This window comes from Globicephala melas, chromosome 9 (assembly GCF_963455315.2).
Source record: "Globicephala melas chromosome 9, mGloMel1.2, whole genome shotgun sequence".
NCBI classification, from domain to species: domain Eukaryota; kingdom Metazoa; phylum Chordata; class Mammalia; order Artiodactyla; family Delphinidae; genus Globicephala; species Globicephala melas.
The window spans coordinates 56,129,217-56,152,917 of record NC_083322.1 but is presented as its reverse complement, the minus strand read 5'-3'; the positions used below and the strand labels follow the sequence as shown (position 1 = coordinate 56,152,917).

At 40.2% G+C, this 23,701-nt stretch overlaps 1 protein-coding gene across 1 annotated transcript in view; it reads left to right on the top strand.

Annotated features, from left to right (window-relative positions):
* Positions 1-20,145: 20,145 nt before the first annotated feature.
* LOC115853700 (sterile alpha motif domain-containing protein 9-like) overlaps positions 20,146-23,701 on the top strand; it is a 32,242-nt gene continuing 28,686 nt past the window's right edge. The window contains exon 1 of the mRNA XM_060304593.1: positions 20,146-20,232. The gene's annotated coding sequence lies outside the window, so the exon portion shown is untranslated. The remainder of the gene's footprint in view (positions 20,233-23,701) is intronic.

Genomic DNA, 23,701 nt, shown 5'->3' with positions numbered 1-23,701 from the left:
TTCTGGTGCGCGAGGAGAGGGGATTAAGAGCGCTGCTTAAAAGAGCTCCAGAGACGGGCGCGAGCCACGGCTATCAGCGCGGACCCCAGAGACGGGCATGAGACGCTAAGTCTGCTGCTGCAGCCACTAAGAAGCCTGTGTGCAAGCACAGAGCACTATCCACACCTCCCCTCCCGGGAGACTGTGCAGCCCGCCACTGTCAGGGTCCTGTGATCCAGGGACAGCTTCCCCAAGAGAACACATGGCGCCTCAGGCTGGTGCAACACCACACTGGCCTCTGCCGCTGCAGGCTCGCCCTGCACTCCGTACCCCTCCCTCCCCAAGCCTGAGTGAGCCAGAACCCCCGAAGCAGCTGCTTCTTTAACCCCATCCTGTCTGAGCAAAGAACGGACACCCTCAGGTGACCTACACGCAGAGGCAGGGCCAAATCCAAAGCTGAATCCCAGGAGCTGTACGAACAAAGAAGAGAAAGGGAAATCTCTGCCAGCATCTTTAGGAGCAGCAGATTAAATCTCCACAGTCAACTTGATATACCCTGCATCTGTGGAATACCTGAATAGACAACGAATCATACCAAATTGAGGAGGTGGACTTTGGGAACAATGATATATTTTTTTTTCCCTTTTTCTCTTTTTGTGAGTGTGTATGCGTATGCTGCTGTGCATGATTTTGTCTGTACAGCTTTGCTTTTACCATTTGTCCTAGGGTTCTGTCTGTCCGTTTCTTTCTGGGTTCTTTTTGTTTTTTTTTTTTTAGTATAATTTTCAGTGCTTGTTATCATTGGTGTATATCTTTTTTGGTTTGGTTGTTCTCTTCTTCCTTTCCTTTTTTTTAATTACTTAAAAATTTTTTTAATAATTATTTTTTACTTTTTATTTTAATAACTTATTTTATCTTTTTCTTTCTTTTTTTCTCCCTTTTATTCTGAGCCATGTGGATAACAGGCTCTTGGTGCTCCAGCCAGGCGTCAGGGCTGTGCCTCTGAGGTGGAGAGCCAAGTTCAGGACACTGGTCCACAAGAGACCTCACAGCCCCATGTAATATTAAACAGCAAAAATCTCCCAGAGATCTCCATCTCAAAGCCAAGACCCAGCCCCACTCAACGACCAACAAGGTACAGTGCTGGACATCCTATGCCAAACAACTAGCAAGACAGGAACACAACCCCACCCATTAGCAGACAGGCTGCCTAAAATCATAATAAGGTCACAGGCACCCCAAAACACACCAGCAGATGTGGACCTGCCCACCAGAAAGACAGGATCCAGCCTCATCCACCAGAACACAGGCACTAGTCCCCTCCACCAGGAAGCCTACACAACCCACTGAACAAACCTTAGCCATTGGGGACAGGCACCAAAAACAACGGGAACTACGAACCTGCAGCCTGTGAAAAGGAGACCCCAAACACAGTAAGTTAAGCAAAATGAGAAGACACGGAAACACACAGCAGATGAAGGAGCAAGGGAAAAACCCACCAGACCTAATAAATGAAGAGGAAATAGGCAGTCTAACTGAAAAAGAATTCAGAGTAATGATAGTAAAGATGATCCAAAATCTTGGAAATAGAATGTAGAAAACACAAGACATGATTAACAAGAACCTAGAAGAAATAAAGAGCAAACAAACAATCATGAACAACACAATAAATGAAATTAAAAATTCTCTAGAAGGGATCAATAGCAGAATAACTGAGGCAGAAGAATGGATAAGTGACCTGGAAGATGAAATAGTGGACATAACTACTGCAGAGCATGATAAAGATAAAAGAATGAAAAGAATTGAGGACAGTCTCAGAGGCCTCTGGGACAATATTAAACGCACCAATATTCAAATTATAGGGGTCCCAGAAGAAGAAGAGGAAAAGAAAGGGGCTGAGAAAATGTTTGAAGAGATTATAGTTGAAAACTTCCCTAATATGGGTAAGGAAATAGGTAATCAAGTCCAGAGACTCTCATACAGGATAAATCCAAGGAGAAACGTGCCAAGACACATATTAATCAAACTATCAAAAATTAAATACAAAGAAAAAATATTAAAAGCAGCAAGGGAAAAACAACAAATAACACACAAGGGAATCCCCATAAGGTTAACAGCTGATCGTTCAGCAGAAACTCTGCAAGCCAGAAGGGAGTGGCAGGACATATTTAAAGTAATGAAAGGGAAAAACCTACAACCAAGATTACTCTATGCAGCAAGGATCTCATTCAGATTTGACGGAGAAATTAAAAACTTTACAGAGAAGCAAAAGCTAAGAGAATTCAGCAAAACCAAACCAACTTTACAACAAATGCTAAAGTAACTTTTCTAGGCAGGAAGCACAAGAGAAGGAAAAGACCTACAATAACAAACCCAAAACAATTAAGAAAATGGTAATAGGAACATACATATCAATAATTACCTTAAATATAAATGGATTAAATGCTCCAACCAAAAGACATAGACTGGCTGAATAGATACAAAAACAAGACCCGTATATATGCTGTCTACAAGAGACCCACTTCAGACCTAGGGACACATACAGACTGAAAGTGAGGGGAAGGAAAAAGATATTCCATGCAAATGGAAAACAAAAGAAACCTGGAGTAGCAATTCTCATATCAGACAAAATAGACTTTAAAATAAAGACTATTAGAAGAGACAAAGAAGGACACTACATAATGATCAAGGGATCAATCCAAGAAGAAGATATAACAATTGTAAATATTTATGCACCCAACATAGGAGCACCTCAATACATAAGGCAAATACTAACAGCCATAAAATCAACAGTAACACAATCATAGTATGGGACATTAACACCCCACTTTCACCAATGGACAGATCATCCAAAATGAAAATAAATAAGGAAACACAAGCTTTAAATGATACATTAAACAAGATGGACTTAATTGACATTTATAGGACATTCCATCCATAAACAACAGAATACACTTTCTTCTAAAATGCTCATGGAACATTCTACAGGATAGATCATATCTTGGGCCACAAGTCAAGCCTTGGTAAATTTAAGAAAATTGAAATCATATCAAGTATCTTTTCTGACCACAACGCAACGATACTAGATATCGGTTACAGGAAAAAAATCTGTAAAAAATACAAACACATGGAGGCCAAACAATACATTACTTAATAAGCAAGAGATCACTGAAGAAAACAAAGAGGAATTCAAAAAATACCTAGAAAAAAATGACAATGAAAACACGATGAACCACAACTTATGGGATTCAGCAAAAGCAGTTCTAAGAGGGAAGATTATAGCAATACAATCCTACCTGAAGAAACAAGAAACATCTGAAATAAACAACCTAACCTTACACCTAAAGCAATTAGAGAAAGAAGAACAAAAAAACCCCAAAATTAGCAGAAGGAAAGAAATCATAAAGATCAGATCAGAAATAAATGAAAAAGAAATGAAGGAAACGATAGCAAAGATCAATAAAACTAAAAGCTTGTTCTTTGAGAAGATAAACAAAATAGATAAACCATTAGCCAGACTCATCAAGTAAAAAAGGGAGAAGACTCAAATCAATAGAATTAGAACTGAAAAGGGAGAAGTAACAACTGACACTGCAGAAATACAAAGGATCATGAGAGATTACTACAAGCAACTCTATGCCATAAAATGGGCAACCTGGAAGAAATGGACAAATTCTTAAAAATGCACAACCTTCCAAGACTGAACCAGGAAGAAATAGAAAATAGGAACAGACCAATCACAAGCACTGAAATTGAAACTGTGATTAAAATTTTTCCAACAAACAAAAGGCCAGGACCAGATGGCTTCACAGGTGAATTCTATCAAACATTTAGAGAAGATATAACACCTGTCATTCTCAAACTCTTCCAAAATATAGCAGAGGAAGGAACACTCCCAAACTCATTCTACGAGGCCACCATCACCCTGATACCAAAACCAGACAAGGATGTCACAAAGAAAGAAAACTACAGGCCAATATCACTGATGAACATAGATGCAAAAATCCTCAACAAAATACTAGCACACAGAATCCAACAGCACATTAAAAGGATCATACACCATGATCAAATGGGGTTTATCCCAGGAATGCAAGGATTCTTCAGTATATGCAAGTCAATCAATGTGATGAACTGTATTAACAAATTGAAGGAGAAAAACCATCTCAATAAATGCAGAAAAAGCTTTTGACAAAATTCAAAACCCATTTATGATAAAAACCCACCAGAAAGTAGGCATAGAGGGAACTTACCTCAACATAATAAAGGCCATATGTGACAAACCCACAGCCAACATCATTCTCAATGGTGAAAAACTGAAACCATTTTCTCTAAGCTCAGGAACAAGACAAGGTTGCCCACTCTCACCACTATTATTCAACATAGTTCTGGAAGTTTTAGCCACAGCAATCAGAGAAGAAAAAGAAATAAAGGAATCCAAATCGGAAAAGAAGAAGTAAAGCTGTCACTGTTTGCAGGTGACATGATACTATATATAGACAATCCTAAAGATGCTACCAGAAAACTACTAGAGCTAATCAATGAATCTGGTAAAGTAGCAGGATACAAAATTAATACACAGAAATCTCTTGCATTCCCATACACTAATGATGAAAAATCTGAAAGTGAAATTAAGAAAACACTCCTATTTACCATTGCAACAAAAAGAATAAAATACCTGGGAATAAACCTACCTAAGGAGACAAAAGACCGGTATGCAGAAAATTGTAAGACACTGATGAAAGAAATTAAAGATGATACAAATAGATGGAGAGATATACCATGTCCTTGGATTGGAAGAATCAACACTGTGAAAATGACTATCCTGCCCAAAGCAATCTACAGATTCAATGCAATCCCTATCAAACTACTACTGACATTTTTCACAGAACCAGAACAAAAAATTTCACAATTTGTATGGTAACATAAAGAACCTGAATAGCCAAAGCAATCTTGAGAACGAAAAACGGAGCTGGAGGAATCAGGCTCACGGACTTCAGACAATACTGCAAAGCTACAGTAATCAAGACAGTATGGTACTGGCACAAAAACAGAAATATAGATCAATGGAACAGGATAGAAAGCCCAGAGATAAACCCATGCACATATGGTCAACTTATCTTTGATAAAGGAGGCAAGAATATACAGTGGCGAAAAGACAGCCTCTTCAATAAGTGGTGCTGGGAAAACTGGACAGTACGTGTAAAAGAATGAAATTAGAACACTCCCTAACACCATACACAAAAATAAACTCAAAATGGATTAAAGACCTAAATGTAAGGCCAGACACTATAAAACTCTTAGAGGAAAACATAGGCAGAACACTCTATGACATAAATCACAGCAAGATCCTTTTTGACCCACCTCCTAGAGAAATGGAAATAAAAACAAAACTAAACAAATGGGACCTAATGAAACTTCAAAGCTTTTGCACAACAAAGGAAACCAAAACAAGACAAAAAGACAACCCTCAGAATGGGAGAAAATATTTGCAAACGAAGCAACTGACAAAGAATTAATCTCCAAAATTTACAAGCAGCTCATGCAGCTCAATATCAGAAAAACAAACAACCCAATCCAAAAATGGGCAGAAGAACTAAATAAACATTTCTCCAAAGAAGATATACATATTGCCAACAAACACATTAAAGAATGCTCAACATCATTAATCATTAGAGAAATGCAAATCAAAACAACAATGCGATATCATCTCACACCGGTCAGAATGGCCATCATCAAAAAATCTACAATCAATAAATGATGGAGAGGATGTGGAGAAAAGGGAGTCCTCTTGCACTGTTGGTGGGAATGTAAATTGATACAGCCACTATGGAGAACAGTATGGAGGTTCCTTAAAAAACTAAAAATAGGGGGCTTCCCTGGTGGCGCAGTTGTTGAGGGTCTGCCTGCCGATGCAGGGGACGTGGATTCGTGCCCCAGTCCGGGAGGATCCCCCATGCTGCGGGGTGGCTGGGCCCATGGGACATGGCCACTGAGCCAGCGCGTCCGGAGCCTGTGCGTCCAGAGCCTGTGCTCCACAACGGGAGAGGCCACGGCAGTGAGAGGCCTGCGTACCGCAAAAAATAAATAAATAAAACTAAAAATAGAACTACCATATAACCCAGCAATCCCACTACTGGGCATATACCCTGAGAAAACCATAACACAAAAAGTGTCATGTACCACAATGTTCATTGTGGCACTATTTACAATAGCCAGAACATGGATGCAACCTAAGTGTCCATCAACAGATGAATGGATAAAGAAGATGTGGCACATATGTACAATGGAATATTACTCAGCCATAAAAAGAAGCGAAATTGAGTTATTTGTAGTGTGGTAGATGGACCTAGAGTCTGTCATACAGAGTGAAGTAAGTCAGAAAGAGAAAAACAAATACCGTGTGCTAACACATATATATGGAATGAAAAATATATATATATGGTCATGAAGAACCTAGGGGCAAGACAGGAATAAAGATGCAGACCTACTACAGAATGGACCTGAGAACACGGGAAGGGGGAAGGGTAAGCTGGGACAAAGTGAGAGGGTGGTAGTTTATATATGGACATATATATACTACCAAATGTAAAATAGAGAGCTAGTGCGAAGTAGTCGCATGGCACAGGTGATCAGCTGGGTGCTTTGTGACCAGCTAGAAGGGTGGGATAGGAAGGGTGTGAGGGAGGGTGAAGCAAGAGGGAAGAGATATGGGGACATATGTATATGTATAACTGATGCACTTTGTTATAAAGCAGAAACTAACACACCATTGTAAAGCAATTATACTCCAATGAAAACATAAAATAAAATAAAGTCTATTTTATCTGATATGAGTATTGCTACTCCAGCTCTCTGTTGATTTCCATTTGCACGTAATATCTTTTTCCATCTCCTCACTTTCAGTCTGTATGTGTCCCTAGGTCTGAAGTGGGTCTCTTGTAGACAGCATATAGATGGGTCTTGTTTTTGTATCCATTCAGCCAGCCTGTGTCTTTTGGTTGGGGCATTTAATCCACTTACATTCAAGGTTATTATCGATATGTATGTTCCTATTACCATTTTCTTAATTGTTTTGGGTTTGTTTTTGTGGGCGTTTTTCTTCTCTTGTGTTTCCTGCCTAGAGAAGTCCCTTTAGCATTTGTTGTAAAGCTGGTTTTGTTGTGTTGAATTCTCTTAGCTTTTGCTTGTCTGAAAAGCTTTTGACTTCTCCAAGGAATCTGCATGAGGTCCTTGCTGGGAACAGTAATCTTGGTTGTAGGTTTTTCTCTTTCATCACTTTAAGTATATCCTGCCAGTCCCTTCTGGCCTGCAGAGTTTCCACTGAAAACTTCGCTAATAACCTTATGGGGATTCCTTTGTATGTTATTTTTTGTTTTTCCCTTGCTGCTTTTAATATGTTTTCTTTGAATTTAGTTCTTGTTAGTTTGATTAATATGTGTCCTGGTGTATTTTTCCTAGGGTTTATCCTGTATGGGACTCTTTGCTTCCTGGATTTGGGTGACTATTTCCTTCCCCATGTTAGGGAAGTTTTCAACTATAATCTCTTCAAATATTTTCTCAGACCCTTTCTTTTTCTCTTCTTCTTCTGGGACCCCTATGATTCGAATGTTGGTGCATTTAGTGTTGTCCCAGAGGTCTGTGATATTGTCTTCAATTCATTTCATTCTTTTTTCTTTGTTCTGCTCCTCGGCAGTTATTTCCACCATTCTGTCTTCCGGTTCACTTATTGTGAATTGTGAAAGAGAAAATCCCACTTAGTGGGATTGTGTTCCTGTCTTACTGGTTGTTTGGCCTGAGGCTTCCAACACTGGAGTTTGTAGGCTATTGGCTAGAGCTGGGTCTTGGTGCTGAGATGAGGACCTCTGTGAGACCTCACTCCGATGAATATTCTCTGGGGTCTGAGGTTCTCTGACAGTCCAGTGGTTCAGACTTGGGGCTCCCACCACAGGAGTTTCCGCCCAACCCCGGGCTCTCAAATCAAGATCCTGCAGGCCGAGTGGGGTGGCCAAAAAAAAAAAAGAACAATAACAAAGTAAAAAATAAAATTAGACTAGCAAACTAACAGATACGTTAGAAAGAACATAAAAATAAAAATAGAGATGAATCAACAACCAGAAAGTACATCAGTACCACAATAGTAAAAAAGAGGAGGAGGGAAAAGAAAAAAAAAGGGTAGGGGGAGGGAGAGGCCTTGGCCATGGTGGGCAGGGCCTAAGCCAGGGTGAGGTTTGGACAGTGCGGGGGGGCAATCCAATGCTTAGGAACCACAGGGCTGGAAAAGGCCCTGGGAGATGTGGGAGCTGGGGCTTAGGCTCAAGGAACAGAAGGGGCCCATGTGTGCCCCCACCCCTGGTCTCAGAGTGCAGGTGACATCACCTGGGAGCCCAGCAGGCTTCCTGGGCTAGAGTGGGTGAGGCAAATTCCTTCCTCTCCTCTCTTGCTCCTCCGGTCTGGGAGGACCCCTCCCACCTGCCTCTCCTGATCTCCCCAGCCTCCCTCCCATGCCTCCAAGGATCCACGCAACCTGGAGAGGGCTTTGGAGGGCAGGGGACCAGCCTGGGAGCTCAGCAGGCTCTGTGGGTCAGAGTGGGTGGGGCAGTAGCCCTCTCCTCCTCTCCCGCTCCTCTGGATGGCTCCTCCCACCTGCCTCTCCTGATCTCCCCAGCCTCCCTCATATGCCCCCCAGGTCCCATGCAGCCTGCACGGGGCTTTGGAGTGGGAGTACTGGCTTGGGAGTTCATCAGACTCCCTGGACCGAGTGGGCCAGGTGATCACCCTCCTCTCCTCTCCCACTCTTCTCAGAGAGTCCCTCCTGCCTGCCTCTCCTGATCTCCCTGGCCTCAGGGGCACCGATCCTCTCTGGCTTCCACTTCCCCTCCCCCCTCAGTCCCCCATGTCCTACCAGTTCACTTTGGGGTTCCTCCCATCTTCAGTGTCAGAGTCCCCCACCAGCAGCTGGCAGGTGCCCCAGTTGTGGGGAGATGCTAACGCCACATCTTCCCATACCGCCATCTTGCGTGTGCCTCCCTTGTTGCGTTTAATGATTTTTCTTTGTCTTTAATTTTTGTCAGTTTGATTACTATGTGTCTTGGCATATTTCTCCTTGGGTTTATCCTGCCTGGGACTCTGCACTTCCTGGACTTGGGTTGCTATTCCCTTTCCCATGTTAGGGAAGTTTTTGACTATAATCTCTTCAAATGTTTTCTCAGGTCCTTTCTCTCTTCTCCTTCTGAGACCCTGTAATGCAAATGTTGGTTCATTTAATATTGTCCCAGAGGTCTCTTAGGCTGTCTTCATTTCTTTTCATTCTTTTTTCTTTATTCTGTTCCGTGGCAATGAATTCCACTATTCTGTCTTCCAGGTCGCTTATCTGTTCTTCTGCCTCAGTTATTCTGCTATTGATTCCTTCTAGTTCATTTTTCATTTCAGTTATTGTATTGTTCATCTCTGCTTATTTGTTCTTTAATTCTTCTAGGTGTTTGCTAAACATTTCTTACATCTTCTCGATCTTTGCCTCCATTCTTTTTCCAAGGTCCTGGATCATCTTCACTATCATTATTCTGAATTCTTTTTCTGGAAGGTTGCCTATCTCCATTTCATTTAATTGTTTTTCTGGTGTTTTATCTTGTTCCTTCTTCTAGTACATAGTCCTCTGCTTTTCATTTTGTCTATCTTTCTGTGATTATGGTTTTTGTTCCACAGTCTACAGGATTGTAGTTATTATTGCTTCTGCTGTCTGCCCTCTGGTGGATGACACTATCTAAGAGGCTTGTGCAAGCTTCCTGATGGGAGGGACTGGTGATGAGTAGAGCTGGGTGTTACTCTGGTGGGCAAAGCTCAGTAAAACTTTAATCTGCTTGTCTGCTGATGGGTGGGGCTGGGTTCCCTCTGTTGGTTTTTTGGCCTGAGGTGACCCAGCACTGGAGGCTACAGGCTCTTTGGTGGAGCTAATGGTGGACTCCAGGAGGGCTCATGCCAAGGAGTACTTCCTAGAACTTCTACTGCCAGTGTCCTTGTCCTCGTGGTGAGCCACAGCCAGCCCCCACCTCTGCAGGAGACCCTCCAACACTAGCAGGTAGGTCTGGTTCAGTCATCTATGGGGTCACTGCTCCTTCCCCCGGGTCCTGATGAGCACACTACTTTGTGTGTGCCCTCCAAGAGTGTAGTCTCTGTTTCCCCCAGCTCTGTCAAAGTCCTGCAATCAAATCCCACTAGCCTTCAAAGTCTGATTCTCTGGGAATTCCTCCTCCTGTTGCCGGACCCCCAGGTTGGGAAGCCTGACATGGGGCTCAGAACCTTCACTCCAGTGGGTGGACTTCTCTGGTATAATTGTTCTCCAGTTTGTGAGTCATCCACCCAGCAGTTATGGGATTTGATTTTATTGTGATTGCACCCCTCTTGCCATCTCATTATGACTTCTCCTTTTTCTTTGGATATGGGGTATCTTTTTTGGTGAGTTCCAGTGTCTTCCTGTCGATGATTGTTCAACAGTTAGTTGTGATGTTAGTTCAACAGTTAGCTCTTGCAAGAGGGAGTGAGCACACGTCCTTCTACTCTGCCATCTTGAACCAATCTCCCTATCTTTTCTTATTTAACTTCTACATTTTTCATAATTTCTTGTTGTATTTGTGGATATTATCTCTTCATTTCTCTTTGATAATCCTAAACATGCTTATCAAAATTCTAATTATTTTTGTTTGGAATGTATGTATAGTTAATTTTGTTGTCCGTCTCTTTGACATTAGCTGCTTTCTGTGTTTTGGAATCTTGGTTTGTGAATTCATTTTAAGTGAACTCGTTCCCTCTCTCTCTCTCTGTCTCCCTCTATCTCTTTCTTCTCCAGCTTATCATTACCACTTTGGCAAACTTGCAGTTGCTTCCACCTGGCATCCAGAATCCCACTGTGGTGATGAAGTTGTCACTGATGGAGTCCTGGGCCAGTTGTGTTGGCTCAGTTCCTGGTTGGTTTCTGGTTATGAGACGATATCTGTGTTCTCCCAGTTCCCTGAGTAGGCTCAGCTTCACAGAGAGTCTGATCCCATTCCTGCCTTATGTGCTGTGGCTGTGCAATTACCTTGTGGCCTTTTCTTTCTGTGTGGGTGATTCTCAGTGTTAGCTAGAGAGTGGCCCATGGGATTTCCTCATAGCTCCCTGGTGGGAGTGATCTTGAAGAGTGGGCAATATAAACTGATCCCCCAACATCACCTCTTATTTATCAAGTCACCTCTTGGTGCTGGCACAGGGGAACCCTTTGCCAGCTCACTTCACAATGCTTGAAATTACAATCCCTTGGGGGCCAGAGACTATTCCTTCCTGGCTATCAGCCCTCATGCCCTGGGCTCTACTCCTACTATCCCAGGGAGTAGGAGGGAGCTTCTCCCTGCCCTTCACTCTCTCTCCTGAGATTATCTCAGGAGATACTTTCCTCCAAACCCTTCTCTACCTTCTCCCATCCAACTCCTAGATATCCTTGATTCCAGAGAAGGGTAATTTTTTAAAAATGATTTGACCTGATGCCATCTAATTTTAAATTCTCAATAGTCTGCACTGTCCTTTGAAGCCTGACACAGGAAAATTGAACTTTTTTGAACATTGAAGCTAAAATGAGTAGTACCTTTTGGTTGCTGGGTTCTAATAGTCACCGCCCTCAACATATGCTCCAGGGAAAATAGTGATAATGGATCCCCTTTCCTCCAAAAATCATGATTTGGCTGGGAAACATCCTTGGCAAGGAAGAAAAGTACAGTAGATCATTTTATTTTTCCAGTTATTTGTTTCTAAATAGCTTAGCTTACCATTTAAATAAAACATGCACAGAAACTCACATGAAAAGTTTGATACATGCCATGTTTAAAACTGTCATGTTTTCTGAGAGGGTATTAATACATTTATTTATTACATTTAAATCGTTGAGTCATCTGCAATGTAATTGAATGTAAGGAGATTTAAGTGATCTAATTTTATTTGGTCCTATATCAGGAAGCATGTTATGTAATGGACACCATATGGAAGGGGTACTATTAGTATAATTCTCTTAATCACGTTAAGCCCAGAAACATTGATTCCAAGAGAGACCATCCCCATCTACCCTGAGATAGATTCCATAGTTATTGTATTTCAAGTATATATACATATTTTTTTTCAGAGTATTAGGTCACCTTTAAAGTGCCTTTTTTTTCACTTGACTCTTCATCAACTGTTCTCATTCTCTTCATAGACAAAGAGAGAAAAAGAGGTGAAACCTATAGATTATAATTACTGATCTGAACTGTGTGTGAAAAGATAGACTTAACAGAAGCTCTCCGTGTACCATGCTTTCCAGTGTGTAATGCCCTCCATGGATCTTACCTATTACTTTCCTTTTTCAGCTTTCATTGCTAGAGATATTTCACTGAAGTAAAAATCTGATTTTTCTGCCATCTCTTTACTCTCTGGTTAGGGTAAGGATGAAGACATTGAGATGATAGGAAAGGGCTTTTTCTGCATCATTCCTCTTGGTTGCCTGCTGACCTATTTGGTTCTCCATAGGCTAATAAAATTTTCCAGATTTATTATACTCATTCTTCCCTCATTTTGAATTTTAAAAGCAGATGCCACATGTAAATTCTTTTATTATTGTCTCTTTCTCTTCATGATTAACACTTTAAGTTTATGGAATAAGCTTGTACCATATCCTTTGTCTGTATGTGGTTAGAGATTTTTCCTCTGATTTTTATTTTCTCTTACTCATTTTATTAAGCTTTGAAAAAGGAAAATTCTTTAATTTGGTTTAAAACTTCTATACACAAAATTTTAAAAGTCCAAAATAGCCAAGACAATTAAAAAAACACACACAAGCTAACAGCACTTTCCTTACCTGCCATCAACACATAAAGTTGTCATAATAAAGTCAGTATGATTTTCATGCAGTGGTAGTCAATATACAATTGAACAAACTATGAAGCCTGGAGATAGGCCCACAAATATTTTGATACTTGAAATATGGTATGATTTTGCAGGTCAGTAGGAAAGGGATGGATTTTTAAAGATATGGTGCTGGGAAATTTTGTTAGCCACGTGGAAGTGAACCCCTTACTTCATGCCCAGTAGAAGGCAAAACTAGAAAGCATTTACAAAATAACATGGGAAAATATTTTATGACCTCAAAGTAGGGAAAATGTTCTAAATAAGACACAAAAAGCATAAGCCACAGGAAAAGACTCATAAATTTAACCACATTGCAATTAAGAACTTCTGTTTATCATCACAAAGTAAGTGAAAAGAGAAACTAAAAGCTAGAATTAAAATTGCAACACATATAGTGAATAAAGGATTAGGATTTAAAACGTCTGAAAACAAAACAAAACAAAACAAAATATGACCAAACTGATTTAAAAATGTGCAAAGAACAGGAATTAAGAGGAAGCATAAATAGCCCCAAACATATGAAAAGATTTTCAGCCTATTAGTAATGAGGGAAATGGAAATTAAAATCACAGCAAGATGCAGTTTCACACCCACTTGAATGACAAAAGTTGGAAAGTCTCATAATACCAAGAATTATCAAGGACGTAGAGTAAAGAGAACTCTTAATCCACTACTAATAGGAATGTAAACTGGTACAACTTTGAGAAACACTTGAGTATTATTTAGGAATGTTGATTGCGTGCATCAACCAGGATTCCCCTCCAGGCAATATTTTCTAGAATAGCTCTTGTTCATGTGCATCAGAAGACATGCACAAGAATGTTCAAAACTACATTATTCCACCTTAATATTCATCAACAGAAGCATGGATATGTCAATATGACAAAGTCAAACAATAGAATATTAAATAGCAATGAAAAAAATTAACTACAGTTACATCAGTGTGGATGAATCTCAGAAGAAATGCATGAATACAGACAATCCAGTTCCAGTAGACAAAACTAAGCAGTGTATTGTATGTGGATATTTTTATGGGTGGTAAAATCTCCAAAGAAAATCCAGGAATTCTAAACCTCAACCTATTTGCATACTGATGGGAAAGATGCCATTTAAAGTGAGAAATTTTAATTTGGAGTTAAGTCCCTGAGAGTGAAGGAGAGAATGAACTTCAGTTTACTTCTTTCTTTTATTGGGGATTATGAGTGTTATTATACAGGTGATAATTGTATGATTCCTTTTTTATTTTTAATAATCACCAACTTGTAACCCACCAATCAAAAACTTATAGATTGATAGGAAATGCAAGGACAAAACTTTTTAATGAACAGTTGAGTAAGATATTGAATCACTCTCCAGTATTTCAGTGTGTATTTCAACAAACAAGGAAATTCTAGCCACAGTATAAGGAAAGCTAATCACAACACAACCATCCAAATCAAGATGGTTAACTTAAGATGGACACTTTTATTTTTTTTGGTTTGGTTATATTTTATTTCTTAAAAGAAAAATCTGAAGCAAATAATGCAAAATGTGCAGATTTAACAAAGCTGGATTGTATTCGCTGTTGGTTATATAATTTCTGAACACTTGACACATTTATTTTCTTTTGAATGCATTCCTTTTATTTTTTTATTTTATTTAATTTATTTATTTTTTATACAGCAGGTTCTTTTTTTTTTTTTTTTTTTTTTTTGTGGTACGCGGGCCTCTCACCGCTGTGGCCTCTCCCGTTGTGGAGCACAGGCTCTGGACGCGCAGGCCCAGCAGCCATGGCCCACGGGCCCAGCCACTCCGCGGCACGTGGGATCCTCCCGGACCGGGGCACGAACCCGTGCCCCCTGCATCAGCAGGCGGACTCTCAACCACTGCGCCACCAGGGAAGCCCAATACAGCAGGTTCTTATTAGTCATCCATTTTATACACATCAGTGTATACATGTCAATCCCAATCTCCCAATTCATCCCACCACCACCACCACTGCCGCCCTCCCCACTTTCCCACCTTGATGTCCATACATTTGTCCTCTACATCTGTGTCTCTATTTCTGCCTTGCAAACTGGTTCATCTGTACCATTTTTCTAGATTCCACATATATGCGTTAATACACGATATTTTTTTTTCTCTTTCTGACTTACTTCACTCTGTATGACAGTCTCTAGATCGATCCACAACTCTACAAATGACCCAACTTTGTTCTTTTTTAATGGCTGAGTAATATTCCATTGTATATTAACTTAGATATTAATGTTGCTTGTGTTCATCTAATCCTCACACTTCACTCAGGTTTCACCAATTGTCTCAACAATGTCTTTTATAACAAAAAGACCCAGTTTGGAAGCACATGTTGCACTTAATCTCCTCCAGTCTGGAACATTTCCTTAACCTTTCCATGATATTTATGACCTTGACACTTTTTAAGATGACAGGCCAGTTATTTTGCAGAATATCCCTCAATTTAGGTTTGTATGATATTCCAAGATTCTTAGATTTAAGCTATGCATCTTGGCAGGAATATCACAGGAGTGATGCTATGTACTCATTGCATCCCATTAGGTGGTACATTATTCTCATTTGTCCCATATTGATGTTGTTTACCTCAGTGACTTGAAAATACCACTGAAAAAAGAGCATACAGGCCAGACTTCTCCACTGTAAAGTTGTCTTTCCCCATGTGTCATTGGTGGAGAGGTAATTTGAAACTTTGTAAATACACTATTTCTTACCAAATTTTCCATCTATTCATTTCCTTATCTGTATGGACTCGTGGTTTTCCATTTCATTCAGTGAATTATCTGATTATTCAGTGGATAATCTGTTACTATACTATTTATTTTGATGCTCCAATTGTCCTAGATTTGACTAGTAGGAGCTTATACAAGTTGACTAGACCTTTTAATGTTGTCCGTATCTTTCTTTGACTTCTTCCTTGCTTTCTGAACAAAAGATGTTCCAAGCTTATCTAATACTTTCTCTGTCCCATCTCTGGAATCAGCTGTCTTTCCAAGGGGCCCTGGTTCTTCATAGAGAAAAATGGCATTTAGAAGACACCATCTGAATTCTAGTTGTGTTCATTGCTATTGTGGTGTCCCTACTCCCTCTCAATCAGCAAGCCTAGACAATATATTCACAGCTATATTTATTTCTGTACATAAATATATTAAAAAACCATGAGTTCACACAGATATCTCCAATTGTAGTTCCATACTGCAAGTTACTCTCTCCTCATATTTGTAAGCCACTTCTCCAACAGTGAGAAATATGGCTTTCATTTCCTTATATATTTCTTTATTTGAGCAGTCCCTCTGTGTAATCTTCTATCTCAATGCCCAGCAATCCCTTGCCCATCACAAGTGTGTTCCTCTCTCAACTCAGATCTGACTCTTGACCAAAGTGGCCTTTAACAATCCCCTAAGCTTTACTAAACTTTGGACAGGCATCTTCTAGATTATAGGTCCCTGACTAAAGGCCTCCCTTTCCTTAGAGCATTTACTTTAGAAAATTTGTAATTGCAAATTTTTTCTCTGTCCCTTTAAAATGTACATAAATCTCGGGACTTCCCTTGTGGTCCAGTGGCTAAGACTCCACACTCCCAATGCAGAGGGCCCAATTCAATCCCTGGTCAGTGAACTAGATCCCACATGCCGCAACTAAAGATCCCACATGCTGCAACTAAAAAATATCCCGTGTGCCAAACTAAAACCTGGTGCAGCTAAATAAATAAATAAATATAAATTTTTTTTTAATATTAAAATGAATGTAAATCTTCTCCCACCCTGTTGCCAGTTTTATAACCCAGGATTGTCTTTCTCAAGCACCAGGGAACCAGGTATTTGAAATGTAAACATCAAAGAAGATAGCACCCCTGTCTCCCAGTATCAGTAGGAGGGTGGAAACCTGACTTGGATGCACATCAACTAGCAAACCCAGGTGGCCTAATCACAGAGAAAAACGTTTGCAAACTGAGGAGCAATCCATGCGCTTGACACACCCCACTGACCAACCTACCTGATAGTACTCCAGTTCTTTTCCACTAGTTCATTCCAGGGCTTAAAATCCTTCCCGGGCTTTCCTGGTGGTGCAGTAGTTGAGAGTCCGCCTGCCGATGCAGGGGAGACGGGTTCATGCCCCGGTCCGGGAAGATCCCATACACCGCGTAGCGGCTGGGCCCGTGAGCCATGGCCGCTGAGCCTGCACGTCCGGAGCCTGTGTTCCTCAACGGGAGAGGTCACAACAGTGAGAGGCCCGCATACCGCAAAAAAAAAAAAAAAAAAAAAAAACCTTCCCATGTTTTACTTCAGCTGAGTTGAGTTCTGTCTATCTCCCCTCTATCACCATAGTCTTGAATAAAGTTTTCCTTGCCTGTTTAACTTTGCTCAGTGCAATTTTTGACATTCTTCATTTTAGGATCTTCTCCCAGAAGAACATTGTCTTTTCTGCTTGAGCTCTGATATCCCACACCAGGCCAACTCTCCATTTAGACACTTTGCTCACTGTGCTTGGGCTCTGACACCCACACCAGGCTGCCCCTGTACACCCTCCACGCCTCCTTCAGGCTCTTATTCCCAGCACTGGCTCACTTTTGCAGATGGATACTCCCTTCACACTGTCCAGGTTCTGACTCCTCACCCCAGGTCACCTCTCTGAAGGGCCACCTTCCTGGGCCCTGACTTCCCCACTCTCCCACCACAGACACCTGCCTTTCTCTGCATATGTAATGATTTTAGGACATAATTGTTTGAAAATGGAAGAGAAATAAAAAGGTAAGGGGAAGAGGAAGAGTTCATTTTATTCCAGACATTCTTGCCCTGTCTACATATTAGAACTGCTTAGGAAGCTTTTAAAAATTTATTGATATTTGGCCCTATCCCTAGAGATATGATTGCCCAATAACAGTCCTGGGCATCATCTGCCTTTTTTTTTAAAGTGTTTCTTTTTTTTTTTTTTTTTGGTTGCTCCAGGTCTTAGTTGCAGCTGGCGGGCTCCTTAGTTGCGGCAGGAAGGCTCCTTAGTTATGGCATGTGAACTCTTAGTTTCGGCATGCATGTGGGATTTAGTTCCCTGACCGGGGATGGAACCCAGGCCCCCTGCACTGGGAGTGCAGAGTCTTAACCACTGTGCCACCAGGGAAGTCCCATCATCTGCTTTTTTTGAAAACTCCCCAGATGGTGTTATTGTGGAGTCTGAGTTGAGAACTGCTCTATTAGGTACAGAGAGGAGAGGAATGTAGGGGTGCACGTGGGTTTAGGGATCTGGAGAATAGAGCATGTGAGAAAGCCCACCTGATACCTTCAATTTTGTTCGTTAGGTAGGAAGAGTTGTCATCAGGTGAGAGTGATGGAGGTCAAAATTTTCGGGGGTGGGAAGTGGAGAATCTAGGAAACTATGCTTATTGAGAGAGGGAGACAAACTGAAATAAGAACGAAAGACTCTGAAAATAATGAATTTGACAAAAACTGTAGCAAGAGTCTTCCTGGGGTGAATTGTTCATCTTTAGAATGTTGTAGTACACAGGAGCATGCACATTCTGAAGACCCACGCCTCACTTGGCTTTTAAAACAGCCAGCCAGTTTGGTAAAACAACTGGGAGTATCAGTAGACATTACAGCACCTCTAACAGCTATAAAAATTATCTTCATTTAATAATGAAAAAATGTTCAAAACATTCTTAGAGAATTTTGTTTCTTAACAAGCTAACCAAGATTGTGTGTGTGTGTGTGTGTGTGTGATTCAGATTTTATTGCTTATTAATTATATCATTCCATACAATTTTAAGTAAACAGACTGAGAAAATATACTGGGAGTATTAAACAGCTGATGGCAATATTGATGAGAATGTTCAAGTGTTTTCCATAAGGTAGTAAGAGGCACCACTGCCACTATCACTCCCCCAAAATTTGTGCATTTCATATAAATGAGTAAAAATAATTCTTTGGCATTTAACTAGCATTATTCTTTGTAATCTATGAACCATGATACACCTGAACAATTTCAGAACTTCAAAGCAGAACAAAGCATTTTCTTCCACTAGCAGATGTAGCAGTTTGTTTCTTTAAAAAAAAAATTAACAAAAACTGTACACACAACCCCAAAACAAAAGTTAGCATATTCCAGTGGTCCTGAATTTTGATGTTCATATCATATTAATTCAAGAAATAAAATGTAATTCAGCTTTTAGCAGGCACTGTTCACTACCTATTTGAAGTTATATGTTTCAAGGTTTGGTAAAATTTCCCAAATATTAAATTTATATATTTTTTAATGTATGAATAGAAAAAAATATAGTGGAAGATAGAGATTGCATTTGGATAATATGGTTCTCCCCGCTTCTTTCCATATTCTGTATTTCTTAAGTTTGAAAGTGAATTTTAGTCATGTTCATAATGAAAAAACTAATGCTTTAATTTTCAAAAAATAATGAAATTAATGACGACTCAGCACACAGAAGTATTAGTTCGCTGGAGCTGCCATAATAAAGTACCACAGACTAGGTGGCTGAAAAATCAGAAACTTATTTGCTCACAGAGGCTAGAAGTCCAAGATCAAGGATTTGGCAGAGTTGGTTTCTTTTGAGGCCTTCTCCTTGATTTATAGATGGCTGTCTTCTCCCTGTGTCTTCACCCAGTCTTGTGTGTGTGTGTGTGTGTGTGTGTGTGTGTGTGTGAGAGAGAGAGAGAGAGAGAGAGAGAGAGAGCATGCAAGCACCAATCTCTTCTTACAAGGAAACTAGTCATATCTGGATTAGGGTCCACCCTAGTGACCTCATTTTAACTTAATTAACTCTTTAAAGACATTATCTCCAAATACAGCCACATTCTGAGATACCAAGGGTTAGGGCTTCAACATGTGAATTTGGGGGCGGGGCGCAATTCAGTCCATAACAGGCACTTGGATCACACTGAGTTTTTAATATTTTCCCAGTGTTTTTTTCTATAGGTGTTTTTTCACCTTGATTTCTTAACTCTTATAACTTGAAACTCTGGTGAATAGTTTCTCAGCAATGGTTCAACTTTATTGGTAATTTTTTGTGATGTTAATCTTTTAATATTTTATAACCATTAAAATATATTTACATATATTATAAATATATTTAATATTTTATAAACCTAGATAAATACATTCTGAAGCAAAACTGAAACTGTTCACATTTCTACTTCCTCATTCTGCATCAGCACAGGGGCAGGGCCTCAGGAGACCAGAAAACTTCACAACTTAAAGGCTTATTTTTTAAAAAGGATCCTTACAATCATACATCTCCTACCCATTAGAAGCGGAATAAGAAAGCAAAGATTAAAAACCAACTATTTCAAGTTTCCGACATAAGAAGAGGAAGTTTTCAGAAAAATCCGGGTAAGTTTCTGAATCATTACACTTTTATTTTTTATGCTTGTGAGGAGACAGCTATTTTCATAAACTCCAGCTGTACTTCTTTTTATAATAAAACATGTGTTTGTGCATAAGCCAATTACTTGTAAAACTAATGAAAGTAATTAGAAATTTCAATGGGTTAAATACATATCAGTATATCTAATTGAAGCTAACTTTGTAAATGCTCTTCTACAAAGAAATGGATCATTAAGTATATACATAAGGTGGCGGGAGTGTTTCTGGTCATGTAGGGCAGTGGGAAAAACGATACAGAAACAATGCAAAGAAGTTCAGGAAGTTAAGCATAAAAGATTGTAAAGGAACCTGTGGTTGTGTGCAATTATGCAAAATTCTGTCTTCCAGAACTTGAGATGTTACTAGGAGTTTTACATGTAATCAAAGATAACGTCCTCCAGAGGCTATTTTTCAATGTAAGTGCTTCCTTAACATCCATGTCATACAGCAATCTGGTTTAAAAATTAAAACAAAAACTTATCCTCAGGAAAATAAAACCTAACTTGGCTTATGTGTGGTTTCAGTTCATCAGACCATCAGAGGAGTGTGTGTGTAGCCTTCCTGGGCAAGAGCCAGGATTCTGAATTGTCTCTCCCCACTATCAGCTCTAAGTCCTGTGGAGCAGAACAACTCCTCAGGGCATGGATATCCGGGGTGCTACTGAGGACGCCCCTGAGATGAGGGTGGGTGGACTTACCCCTAAGAGTACTTGTCCCTAAGAGCTCTGCTGATTTGTTACTTCTTGTTTAATACCTCAAGAGAGAAAACTGGAGGAGTCACTTGAGAATGGCATCCTATAGCTCCTTTGCCAATAATTAGTTACTACTAATAAGAAGATTTGTGTTCGTGATTATTTCAAAACAGGAAGATGAGGGCCCTTAGGAAGCCAAGAGTTATATCAAGGCATTCTCAAAATTTGTCCAACCCAGTCATTTTAATCTTTATTTATCTCCAATAATATATATACATATGCTCTTAAAATTAATAAAGTATAAACTAGTTTAAAGGCATTCCTGATAGGACTTCCCTGGCAGTGCAGTGGTTAAGAATCTTCCTGCCAATTCAGGGGACATGAGTTCGATCCCCGGTCCGGGAAGATCCCACATGCCATGGAGCAACTAAGCCCATGCGCCACAACTACTGAGCCTGTGCTCTAGAGCCCGCGAGCCACAACTACTGAGCCCACGTGCCACACCTACTGAAGCCCGTGCACCAAGAGCCCGTGCTCCACAACAAGAGAAGCCACTGCAATGAGAAGCCCACGCACAGCAGCAAAGACCCGACACAGTCAAAAATAAATAAATAAATAAATAAATATATTTAAAAAAGCATTACTGATAGAATAGGTTCAAATCTTTATATGTTCGCAACAGCTATCATGTGGGGAGAGGGAAGTTGAGCAACTTTTGACATTATAATCAGTCCAAGGATATTATTGAAGTTTAGTATATAATATTGAGACCAGGTATTCCTGATGTTTCCATTTAACAGAAGAAAAGACTCCATACTTGAGGAATAAATGTCAGTGACCTTATTTGAAAAGAATATTTCTATTTCCCTGGTATCTATTGGCAGAATCAGAACAAAAGGAAGTAACAGAAAACTGTCACCTGTCAGATGGCACAAAGTTCCCTTTGCAACATCCCCTATGTTAGACACAGCACACAGTCACTGGTGGTTTGAGGCCAAAGAGCTGTAGGAATAAGGGCAGACTGCAGAGGGAAATTCTTGATGCGCTGCTTCATTTCCAGAAGGTTAGACCCTATTGGAATTTTGTAGTCACTGGTTAAACCAAAAGAGAATATCTGGAGTCTGTGCTCTCAGTCTTTAGGATGTGCAGAGAGAGGGGAATGGTTAAATTACTGAAAGAAGACTCTGGCTAAGAGAAGGTATTGCATCAGACCTAAACAGAGTGTGTCAGTGGAAAGGGGCAGGCCCCTCACCTGGAGATCAGCTTCCCAGAGCAGAGGCAGGAGATTAAAACAGCAGAGGTGCTGAGGACCCAGAGGAAAAAGGAACCCATGCCGGGGAAAACCTGGTATGACAAATGGCTTCATTTGGGGACTGAGAATGACACAGCAGAAAACTGATATGGGCTATTATGGAACTGGGGTACCTAGAAGGACTGGGGGAGGAAATATATTCATTTTCTTTTCCTTTTGATAAAAACTTATTTTTCCTTTTTTTTATATCTTTATTGGAGTATATTTGCTTTACAATGTTGTGTTAGTTTTTGTTGTACAACAAAGTGAATCAGCTATAAGTATACATATATCCCCATATCCCCTCCCTCTTGAGCCTTCCTCCCATCCTCCCTAATCCACCCCTGTAGGTCGTCACAAAGCACGGAGCTGATCTCCCTGTGCTATGCGGCTGCTTCCCACTAGCAATCCGTTTTACATTTGGTAGTGTATATATGTCAATGCCACCCTCTCGTTTCATCCCAGCTTCCCCTTCCCCCCGTGTCCTCAAGTCCATTCAATAAGCCTGCATCTTTATTCCTGCCCTGCCACTGGGTTCATCCGTACCGTTTTTATAGATTCCATATATGTGCGTTAGCATACGGTATTTGTTTTTCTCTTTCTGACTTACTTCACTCTGTATGACAAACTCTAGGTCCAACCACCTCATTAAAAATAACTCAATTTCGTTCCTTTTTATGGCTGAGTAATATTCCTTTGTATATATGTGCCACATCTTCTTTATCCATTCATCTGTTGATGGACACTTAGGTTGCTTCCACATCCTGGCTATTGTAAATAGAGCTGCAATGAACATTGTGGTACATGTCTCTTTTTGAATTATGGTTTTCTCAGGGTATATGCCCAGGAGTGGGATTGCTGGGTCATACAATGGTTTTATTTTTAGTTTTTTAAGGAACCTCCATACTGTTCTCCATAGTGGCTGTATCAATTTACATTCCTACCAACAGTGCAGGAGGGTTCCCTTATCTCCTCACCCTCTCCAGCATTTATTGTTTGTATGTTTCTTGATGATAGCCATTCGGACCAGTATGAGGTGATACCTCACTGTGGTTTTGATTTGCATTTCTCTAATGATCAGCAATGTTCAGCATCTTTTTTCATGTGTTTGTTGGCCATCTGTATGTCTTCTTTGGAGAAATGTGTATTTAGGTCTTCCACTTATTTTTGGACTGGGTTGTTTTCTTCATACTGAGCTGCATGTGCTGCTTGTATATTTTGGAGATTAATCCTTTGTCAGTTGCTTCGTTTGCAAATATTTTCTCCCATTCTGAGGGTTGTCTTTCTGTCTTTTTTATGATTTCCTTTGCTGTGCAAAAGCTTTTAAGTTTCATTAGGTTCCATTTGTTATTTTTGATTTTTATTTCCATTACTCTAGGAGGTGGATCAAGAAAGATCTTGCTGTGATTTATGTCACAGAGTGTTCTGCCTATGTTTTCCTCTAAGAGTTTTAT